The 11,757-nt window shown below is 40.6% G+C and overlaps 1 pseudogene; it reads left to right on the top strand.

The window, feature by feature from the left end:
* Positions 1-11,190: 11,190 nt before the first annotated feature.
* The window catches only part of LOC121925858, a 964-nt pseudogene continuing 397 nt past the window's right edge, over positions 11,191-11,757 (top strand).

Below are 11,757 nucleotides of genomic sequence, written 5' to 3'. Positions count from 1 at the left end.
TATACACAACTCACAATATCTCAAATGGTGAAGAATATCAAATTATTCAGAACAGTTATTATTCAGAAGACTGGCTTCAGTGTTTACGATATAAGCTATACAGTGCACCATTGCCACCCTGACGGTTTGATTCCAGGGCTCCATGCAGGTGAGAAAAGACATGCACGCACAAGCCCCATTATAGTTAATAGGTAGCAACATGTGCATGGCCACGCAGGTGCAGCCATGTGTATGTGCCACTATCGACTATAAACCTCTTGAGAGAGCATGAAAAATCAATCAAACTGGCTTGCAATAAGACTGCCCTCCATATCACCTGATTTGCCATCTGCAGATTTAACCATCCATGGATGGCAAACCCCCACTTTTCCTAATGGCAGAATGTGCATGCAACTGTGCTGCCATTAAGAAAAACAGGACCTGAGCATACATGGAGTTTGGTGTCCATGGGGAGAGGGGATCTGGAATGGATCCCCACAGGTATGAAGGTTTGACTGTCTTTCTGAATAGGTGTGTGTGTGTGTGTGTGTGTGTGTGTGTATAAACTGGAGCATATCAGAGATCTCAGGGATATGAAATCTGATTGTAGCTGAACTGTTTAATATACAGTTAGTATATGCTGAAAGCAGTGTCGGAAGAAGTGACGCTATGCACCAGAAGAAACAATGGGCACATGGGCTGCTGCCACACCACACCATTGCAAGCACAAGCCCCATGACTTGTAATGGGGCTCAAGCATATGCACTATTTCTTTTACGTGGGGGGGAGGGTGAAAATATTTTTAGTATTTTTTAAATTCTGAATACTAATCAGATTGTATATTTATTAATTTATTTTAATTTCTATGCATTGACTGCAAACTTTGAGGTAAAAGAGACAGATTTCCATTTTGACTGGCTTTAAAACAAACCAGTGTCCTTGAAAATGCAATGTAGAGTTCTAATGGTAACTGCAGTGTGACATTGCTAGTGAGAGGACAACCATGAAACCGGATTCTAGAGTCTGGTACCAGGAAGAAATTTCCCTCTTTGAAAAATGATCTTGGAGAGGCTTGAAGGAGATCTGTTGCCAGTGACTATCCCTGACCAAAGGTCTGAAGCAGATGCTCCAGCTGTGAGCAGGCCATGATCAGCCTGGAACTACAGTGACTGCATCATCCACAAAAGTGAGGGGGAAAAACAGACTGTAATTAATAAATGAATTACAACAACAGAAGTAGCGCTGAATCAAGATGAAGAAACTATAGACAGCAGATGGAGTACAGGAACATGGAAAAAGAGACGAGGTGAATCTGACTTAAAATCAATGAGAGGCCATTTTTGAGACAGTGGACAGTGGAAAGTGAAAGGATGAGGCAAGAGACGATCTGGAGGGAGAAAGAATCAAAGGACTGAGATTCAAAGTGCATAAAGAATTAAGGACAGACTTTATTAAGAATTAATCAAGAAACAAAGACAGTTTAAAATTGACTGTGACTGAAAGAGAGAGACGTCAAGGAAAGCATCAGAGAAACAGAAACTACAAGAAGAGACAAAATTGTGGAGGCAGAGGAGCAATACTGAATATTAAAAACTTCAATTTGAGAGCTACTCTTTTTCTTTTTCTTTGTTTTTGTTTTTTATTGAAGGCACATGTTAAGAATTAATTATTAAGACATTGGAAATTCATTTAGATATATGTGGGAAATGACAAACTATGCTTAATTTAGTTAGTGTATCTTGCTGATAATATACTTCTTGATCAATTTCATAAGATAAATAAGAACAGAGTTAAGAATATGTTACTGCTTTTACTTTCTACTGTTTTCTCACTCTGTATTTTCTATTAATAATTCAGATATTTGACATAGCCTGGACATAATGTGCAAATTTATAGATTCATAGACTAATTGATGTGTGAATATAGATCTGGTTAAGCTACTGGAAAAGACATTAACATAAGCTACCTTTTTGCTGCCCTCCTTTTTGCACTCCTATTTTGGGCAGCTTCATGCCGGCAGATCGGGGCTGCGGTGTGCAGTTGCCATGGCCCCAACCTACCTTCAGAAGGGGCAGCTTCATGCCACCTCTTCTGATAATCTATTTCAGCCCTAAGCTAGTTGAGAAAAGTGTTATTTAGTTTAATCAGCAATTCAGCAGCCCTTTGCTCAGTTTCCAATATATTACTGTGGGGGAGAGTTAGTATAAGGAAAAGCAAGAACCCAGTTGTAAATTATCCACAGGAACATCCCTCTTTGCTAATCAAGGACAGAGATAAAATAAGCCCAGGGGGACAAAATGGTGCACCGCCATGGGAATCAATAGGATTCCAGCATATGCATTTTTCCCATACACGGGGTGGTAGTGGTGGTTCAGAATGGATCCCCTGAATATAGGAAGGACCCACTGTAATAATTAAAGTGTTGAAGATACCAAAGAAAAGTACAAGAGGATTTATGTCAGATCTATAATAGTAACGTCAATTTAGTGATGATAATAGATTGAATAATAATTCAGTTTTATAGTATCAAATATGGCTCTAGCATGGGAAAAACTACTGTCCAAGCCCAGATAACAATCAACAACAAAAAAGACCATCACTAGAAATGCCAACAAAAAATTCAGGTAACAATCTGTTGTTACTAGAGGAGGTAAAGAAATTAAAAGTAGAAATTAGAACTGAGATTAAGGATTTGCATGAAGAATTAACTATAGATATAAGGAAAGAACTAGATAATTGTGGGAGGAAGATGGAATTAATTACCTGTGATGTGATGAATATGAACAATAAGATACAGGAGATACAAGACCAAACAGTAAATTTAGACTCACATACAAAGAAATTACAGCAGAGGATGGACCAAGAGACAAATGTGAATATATTGTTGGAGGCAAAGTTCAGAATTTTGGTGCAGTTTATAGGATGGACAACAGAACAACTGGATCTGGAAGTGGATAAACACTTCAGAATAGACTCATGAATAGCTAAAAAAGAAATCTTCCAAGAGACATATATGTTTTTTTTTGTGAGGGGGGGGGGGGTAAAAGATTTAATTTTACAACAAAGCTATAAAGGGAAAGTAAAGTCAATGTCATTTTAAAGTTTTTAAGGATACCTCCCCATGTACTGAGAAGAAGAAATGAGGATAGCTTCCTGACAAACCTTTTGAAGAAAATAGAATTGGTTTCTAGATGGGAAAAGATAGAAGGGTTATCATTAACATTTAATCAAGAAAGATGTACTGTAATCAAAGCAAAGGACTTTCTAAAGAAAGAATTAGAAACGGATACAGATGAAAGGAAAGACAATAGGTGCTACAGACCAGAAGAACCAGAAGAAGGAAAGGAATGAGCATTTATTCTCAGACATTGTCAGAAATCCCCTTCATTCATTTATTCATTCGGGGTTTCTGTCATGAGGGTTATAAGTTTAGGGGTTTGTTTGAATATTATTAGGTTAAGTTAGTAGTTGGTTTAATGCTAGATTTTATAATGGGTTAATAGAATGTACTAGAAAGAGGTAGACTGACTGTTAGAATATGTGCTTGCTTGTTAAGGTTGGAATGTGGAGGGAGTTACCCTTCCAGCACAGGCCTGGTCTTCAAAGAGCTAGAGACGGGTCTCTGTGATGGGAGGAGGAACTGAAACATAGAGTGCTTATATGTTCATTATACTTTAATATGCTGCTATAATATTTTAAGATGCTGCTATACATGTTGGGTTGTGGGATGATGGAGTTTATAGTTCTGCTTAATTATCCATGTAGGCTGTTAAGGTTTAACATTACTTAGTCTAGTTGTGGCTTAAGGTTTATGCTTCAAGGTCACAGATGCAGTAGGGAGATAACGCTGTGTGAGAACTTAATTGTTTTGAGAGTTTGCCAAAGATCCCGGACTGGAGGACATTACATCATTGGGGAGGAGATTCATCACTGCGTGGGAAATAGTTATCCAATTAATTTGCTTTATTGCTTGATGGGGTGGGTTTGCTTTCTGGGGTTATATAAACCATATGTTAATGTACACTTTCATTCCTGACAAAAAAAGTCACTTCTGTTGTATGTATCACTTTTTTTCAATAAAGCTGTTACTGTCAAAGCACAGTCTTTTGTTGGAAGAGGGGGGCTACAAGCAGGAGCCTGACAGACATCAAATGAAATAGAGAGTCAAGAGAAGAAGTACAGGAAAAAAGACAAATCTCAGAGAAGGAAGAACATAAACCTAGAGTAAAAGGATAAGAGGAAGATTTCAGAGAATGTACATTAAGGCACCTTCTTGGAACATTTGTGGACTAAACTCACTGCACAAGAGAGGAAGAATTTTCCATAAACTAGAGAAACAAAAATTGGACACAATATGTTTACAGGAAACACAAACAAGAAGCAGAGATTCAAAATATTTAAAGAACCCTAAACTGGGAGAAACATTAAGTTCAGCAACTGATAAGAAGAAATATGGTGTGATATTGTACATCAATTAGAGATTTTCAGCAAAGGACGTTTTGAAGGATAAGAACAGATGTCACATTGGAATACCAAAATTATGATGGTGGGGGCTTATGTGCTACTGGATGACAAGATTAATTTTTATAAGGAGATAATAGAAAAACTAACCAAATTTGTATACCAGGGGTCATAAGCTGACCCCATGCTTTCCTGGCCCATCTTCTTAGGGCCTTGCTATTGAAACAGGATAATATAATTGAGAAGGCAAAAAGGGAACTGAAATGATATTTCAAGAAAACACGGACAAAGGCACACCGATGACAAGTATGATGTGGAATGCAAGTAAGGAAGTGATATAGGGGTTCTTTATACGATAACAAAGAAAGAAATAGAAGACAATAGTTGGCAAGAATACTATATCACAGAATCATAGAATCTTAACTACTCCTCCTAATTTAGTGTCATCTGCAAATTTGATAAACTTGGCCCCTATTACTTAATCCAAGTCATTAATAAAGATGTTGACTAGCACTGGACAGAACTCTATGTCAACATACTGGTCACTTGTCTCCAGGATGAAGAGAAGCCATTGGTGAGTACCCTTTTGGGTTTGGCTGGTCAACCATTTATAAATCCACCTAACAATAGCATTGTCTAGCCTGCCTTTTATTAACTTTTTTGCAAGAATATAATGGGAGGCCTTTTTGAAGGCCATACGTAAATCAAGATAAGCTACATTCACAGCATTCCCTTCATCCATCAAACTTGTACAGTACCTCTGTTTTAAAAAAGGTGTTGAAGGGTACAGTGGTGGGAATGATAAAACCCTGCAGGTCAGATACTGTAGGTTGTTGTAGCATAAATGTTGTGGACCCAGAAATGTCACCTTCTATAATCAGCTCTTCAAGGTGGATTTAAAGCACTTTATTGTGATGCCTCTTGTCTTGAATACAAAGATCGTGTTCAAAAGCTTGTGTGGTAACAAAGGCTATTGAAAGTTCATGAAAATAACCAAGGTCATGCTCTTCTATAATTCTTCTGACATAGATAAGGACAACAAAGGCAGTGTCTGTCAGATTTAGGCTTTAAACCAAACTAAAATGGATCCCAAACTTTGGTCCTCCTGGTGTTTTGGGCTTTGACTCCTAGAAACCTAAGTGAGTCTGACCAACTGTTAGGGATTCTAGGAGGTGAAGTCAAAAACTTCTGGATGACCAAATTTTGAGAATAACTGATCTAGAGAATTTATTTTACCCAATAGTGCCATATAGAATCATAGAATTATAGAGTTGGAAGAGACCTCAAAGGCCATCAAGTACAACCCCATGGCATGAAAGATGACAACTTCCTTCTCAAATAAGTTACCTAGGAAGGAAATCCTTGAGAGGTTTAAGTGGACAGCTTCAGAAGTGGTTACACAGCTTTGCCTCATCAAAGTATTTAGACCCTTCCTCCAAACCAGACCAGCTTGTCCTCTTCTAATGGTATCAGATAAAAATGGTAAATAATGACAAGCAAACAGGCAGCAAGAACTGTGTTCATATCCTCAGGCCACAAGAGCTGAAATTTATCCCACAAAACAGTATTTGACATTGCTTTGTAGGTGACTGTATGGCTCAACACATCATCATGTTCAGTTTAAGGGAATACATGCAAGCTATTTTAGAAGAGCTTAGTAAACTTGTAACAGCATGCTTCCGATTGTGCCTTCTTCTCACCCTGCAAGTCAAGTTCTAACAAGTTTCCAGATTTCAAGAAGACAAATAGTAGATGTCTCTCTCACGCACATCTGTGTTAATTCTACAAGGGTCTAAAAATATTGCTAGTCCCAACGAGTAGATGCATTGACTCAGTGGAACATACGTAAGTAGATGCATTGACTCACTGGAACATACCCAATGAGTAGATGCACTGACTCACTGGACCTACTAAGTTTCCATTGATTCAATTGGTTGCTGTAACTGGAGCTGGCAATAAAGGAGCCCTGGTGGCGCAGTGGTTAAATGCCTGTACTGCAGCCATTCACTCAAAACCACAAGGTTGCGAGTTCAAGACCAGCAAAAGGGCCCAAGCTCGACTCAGGCTTGCATCCTTCCAAGGCCGCTAAAATGAGTACCCAGACTGTTGGGGGCAAATTAGCTTACTTGCTGTTCACCGCTATGATCTTTGAAATAGTGGTATATAAATAAAACAAATTATTATTATTATGTAGGTCTAGGTATTCTTCATTCTACCTTTCATTGCTTGTTTTGTTGTTGTTTTTAAATAACATTATTTAGTCCACTTGCTGCACAGGCTCATTTTTTAAATATATCTTTACCACCATATTCCTCTAACTGATATATATCCAATTTTAGGAGTTAGAATACAAAACATCACTGTTTCAAAAACTCAGAAGACACAGCGCCAAAGTAGGCTTGCCATAACCCGGCTGCCCCCGTGAAATTCACGGATTGGAGTGTTTAAACCGTTTCCCGCCCGTTTTGCCCATTCAATCCCGGGTTCCTGCTGACTCCAGGCCAGATTTTCGCAATCTCCAGTCAAGACTTTCGACTGACAAGCTCTGCCTGCCTGGAAGAAGGCAGGATTGGCTCCTTTCCCCCATGGGACCCCCTTAGTCACGCCTCCCTCTCCTCCTCCTCAGCAGCCAAGATGTCTGCCTCCAGGGAGAAGGAGAAGCAGCATGGCAGGGAGGGGGTCTCCTGGTGTGGCAGCCTCCCTTGCCCCCCAGCCTCCCTCTTCCTCCGTCACCAAGACTCAGTACAAAGGCAAAAGGCAAGGAGGCAGGCACCAGGGGCTCTCTTTCACGTTCGTTGCTTTGCCTTTCCTGCTCCTCCTTTGGGGCTTCTCTCTGCTCTGCGAGTGGCTGGCTATGGCTTCTGGGGAGAGGAGAAAAGGGGAAGGAGGAGGAGGGAGAAAAAGCCCCACACCAGTCTCACTCCTCCATCTAAGGCAGCCTCCTCTTCTTCCTCCTCCTCCTCCTCCTCCTCCTTTTCTTCCCCCTTCTTCTTTTCTTTCCTCCTCCTTTCCCTGGAGGACCCAGCAGTTGTTGTGTCTTTGCCTGATCCTGCACTCCTATCCTTGCTTTTTATCCTTACTTTTTATAGACTGTCATTTGTTTATACTCTCCAATCTGCCTCTACATGAACCTATAAGGTGTTTTAAATTTGGATTTTGTCATTGTGCTGGCCATATGGCCATAATAATGATGTTGTTGTTGTTGTTGTTGTTGTTATTATTATTATTATTATTATTATTATTATTTCCTCCTCTTCTTCCTCCTCCCCCTCTTCTTCTTCTTCCCCTCTTCCTCCTCTTCTGTTGTAATTGTGTGCCCTCAACTCCTTTCTGACTTATGGCAGCCCTGCAGAGTTCCCTTGGCATAGTTTCTTCAAAGGAGGAGAGGCTTGCCTTTAAGAGGCTGAGAGAGTGTGACTTGCCCAAGATCTCTCACTGGGTTTGCATGGCCATTCTGGCTCCTCCAATTCTCTAGCCACCAAGCCAGCCCCCTCTTCTTCCCTCCTTCTTCTTTTCTTTCCTCTTCCTCCTCTTCTGTTGTTATTGTTATTGCTATTGTGTGCCTTCAACTCCTTTCTGACTTATGGCAGCCCTACCTGGATGTGGAAATTGTAGTTTGCAGAATGGCTGTGGCACCAGAGACTTAGAACTGAAAAGCACTTTGAGACCATAATAAGGCAAACCTATCCTGGGGTTTCTTGGCAAGATGTTATTCTGAAGAGGTTTGCTGCCTGACCTCTCATCTCTCCTTGAGGCTGAGAGAGTGGAGAGTAGGACTTGCCCATACTCTATTTGTTAATTCCAACCTTTTGGACCTTCTACTATTGTCATTATGATTCTTCACATGGTCAACCTTTCAGGATTACACTGATCAAGAATGTTCACACACATTAAAACATTCTATGCTAACAAATTGGACACACAAGTACAGTAACAGCCAAAATCTACTATGCAGTGATACCTGTATAGTACCAACCAAAATGCACAAAATATATCTTGCAAGCTTTCAAAGCTCCACTGACATCTTTATCAGGCAAAAGTGTTAAAAATCCAACAGAAGCAAGAAAGCAAGAAAGAAAAAATGATAGTGTAAATGTGCTATGTGTGTGTGTGTTTTAGAATTGTGTGTGTGTGTGGTCAGAAAGGGAATTACATTCATGACATTTGTCCAGGAATAATGTCAAAATGTCCTCCATTTTGATCATGCCTAAGAAACATGCATTTAGATTAACATTTTTTAAAAAATCACCAATTTTTTCGCGTGTCCTCCATTTTTAGAAATGTTGTCCTACATTTGAAAATGTTATCCTACACTTGTCCTACATTTGTCCCGGTTTGGAGGTCCAGACCTATGGCAACCCTACGCCAAAGGGGCCCAGATGATGCAGCGCCGAAGGACCGCCATACAGCTATGCTGCCATGGCTATAGCACCTTTTGTTGGGCGCAAAAATGAGCCGCTTTTTTGCAGCTTCTTTTTGCACCCGCCCGGGGCCAAATCGGGGCCAGGATGTGAGGTTGCTGTGGCCCTGATCTGACCATGAAAGGGGCGGTCTGTATAGCCCCATAATCAGTGAAATAAAACTATGGGCCCAAATGGATAGGCCAAAATAAAGCTGCAGATTTCCTGCATGGCAGGGGGTTGGACTGGATGGCCCTTGTGGTCTCTTCCAATTCTACGATTCTATGATTCTATGAGTCTATGATTTCCAGTTTTCTGACAGGACCCATTGGATCACCAGTCTTGGAGAAACCATTTACTGCATGCTGGCTGCATCTGCACGGCAGAAATAATCCAGTTTGACATCACTTTAACTGCTATGGATCAATGCTAGGGAATTCTGGGAACTGTAGTTTTGTGAGACATTTATCCTTCTCTCTCAGAAATCTTTGACAGAGACAAACTACAATTCCCAGAATTCTGTAGCATTGAGCCATGGCAGTTAAAATGGTGTCAAGCTGGCCTCTGCAGTGTATTAAGTCTTCACATCAGTTTCTAAAAATCCAAATCCATATTTAGCACAATATATGGAGTGCTAGTTTGAAAATGTGTGGCAATGTTTTTCCTTTCTTTTTTGCCATGGTGGTACAGCATTATGGTGCCATGGGGGGATTTGTTGCCCCAGTGGGGGCCCCACTGTATTTTAGGTGCCCTGGGATGGTTTCCCAATGGCAGATAGCAATACACAGCTCTCCACAACAGCCATGAAGGCAGTTAGTTTTCAAGAGGCTCACTGAGGTGGGAAAACCCAACAACCCAAAAAGGTCCTCAGACGTCCCTTTCCACATACCTTGAATCCCACTTCTACCTGGCAAGACTTGCCCAACAAGTAACTCTTATGTTCCACATCTGTCTCACTTTCCCTGATTTCTCTAAGAAGCCTTAGTTGTTCACAAACTTCCTTAGATCAATACACCACTTCCATTAAAAGATAGACAAACTATCCCCATTTCCTTCACATCATTCTGCAGGCATTTCACTGTTTAGGATATCACAATACAACATTGTACATATAGCCATAACACAGAGGTTATGAAGGAGAACATTACAGTATTATTCAGTGTGTACTTCACTGGAAGCAATGATTGAAAGATAACACAAAAGGCACAGTGATGTTTTCTAATGTAGAGGAACACAACAAAGAGTGAAAATTAACTGCCCCCATGAACATAGGGAAGGAAGGCTGGTCAGAGCATCAATTTCTAATTGACAAGAAAGGGTAGGAGTGGAAATTGGTAAAGAGGCAGGGCTGTCATGACTGGCAAAGGTTTGCACCCCAAAACAACAAAAAACATAATTGGTGGAGAGAAAGGGGGACATTGCAAGAAGATTGCCTGGAGAGGATCAGGGGAATGGAACATTATGCAGTGCAATGAAGTGGTTGCCAGCAACTAACGAAGATATTGTTGTGCTCCTGACCTTGAGATATTTAGTTAAATTGATAGTTCTTAATGCAGTCGATGCCAGTACTGGAGATAAGGAGATAAAAAAGAAAATCTTTCTTGGCCCAGAAGAAGATGTTTCACCCCCATTCCCAGCATAGCAGAAGTAAAGAAGATTGTCCCCCACAGAAACTGCAGCAGTGACACCTCCAAAGCCCTTGGACAATAGTAGCAGGCCATCTGAAAAGGAGCTTAAGATGCAATAAATGTCTACCCAGATGTATATTCCCAGGATCTGATTGAAGCTCAAGCTCATCTCCAAGAGGAAAATTGCAGCAACAGATTCGGACAGGAAATAAGAAGGCTGAAAATGAACAAAGAATCCCTGAGATGGGAAGACATCTTGCCAACTAAGATACCCAAGATCTATTGAAGTGTCATTTAGAAAAGCTATCAGGATGGACAGTCTAAATACAAGAACATGAGTTTTCAGTTCTTTGATTTTGCTTATGTTCCAGCTAGTTGCTTTCAGAACTATTTGTCACTGTGTACAAGACTATTTTGAGTCAGGGTTGCCAGCAACTAACAAAGATATTGTTGTGCTCCTGAAATTGAGATATTTAGTTAAATTGATAGTTCTTAATGTGATTTCCGTTTTTAACCTTTGCTAGTTATTAAAGTTCTTAGAAGGCTGGAGTGACCTTTATTAGAGTTCTTATATAGTTAAGCATTGGAGTGCTTTGATAAAAGGACACTGTTCCATCATTTTAGAGTTCCTGATCTCCCAGAAGGAGCGAAACATTGTCAGATCTTCCTAAAGGTTAAAGAGACAGGCCAAGAGGAGAGTTTTCCACCCTGCTTAAGCAGATATGGAATTTAACAGTGTTGCTGACAACCACTCAAACACTGAGGAGTGTGACTATGCTGAATGGAGTTCCTCAAAGGTCCTGATTCCTTTCATCTACTTGCTAGATTTCCTTCTAGGCACCACTGGTAATGGCTTAGCGCTATGGACCATTTGTTGGAGAAACCAGGAAAAATGACGATCCATAGATACATTCATTGTCAAATTTGGCAGTGACTGACCTGGTTTTTGTGGTTACCCTGCCACTCTGGGCTACCTACGCCGTCCTGGACTATCACTGGCCCTTTGGCTCTTTTGCCTGCAAGCTCAGTAGCTACCTAGTCTTCATCAACATGTATGCCAGTGTCTTTTGCCTTACGGGACTCAGTTTTGACCACTACTTGACCATTGTTCGCTGCCCCATGGTAAAGGCCCAGCCAAGATCAATGGCTAGTAGACTTGTAGTGACTGTTACGATCTGGATCATAGCTGCCCTTCTGGCTTTGCTTTCCATGATTTTCTGGAATACGGGAGTGCTCAGTGCCGAATATGATAAAATAACTTGCTTCATGGATTTCTCCAGCATGGCAAC

This window comes from Sceloporus undulatus, chromosome 3 (genome assembly GCF_019175285.1).
Source record: "Sceloporus undulatus isolate JIND9_A2432 ecotype Alabama chromosome 3, SceUnd_v1.1, whole genome shotgun sequence".
Classification (NCBI taxonomy): Eukaryota; Metazoa; Chordata; class Lepidosauria; order Squamata; family Phrynosomatidae; genus Sceloporus; species Sceloporus undulatus.
This window is presented reverse-complemented; position numbering and strand designations above follow the sequence as displayed.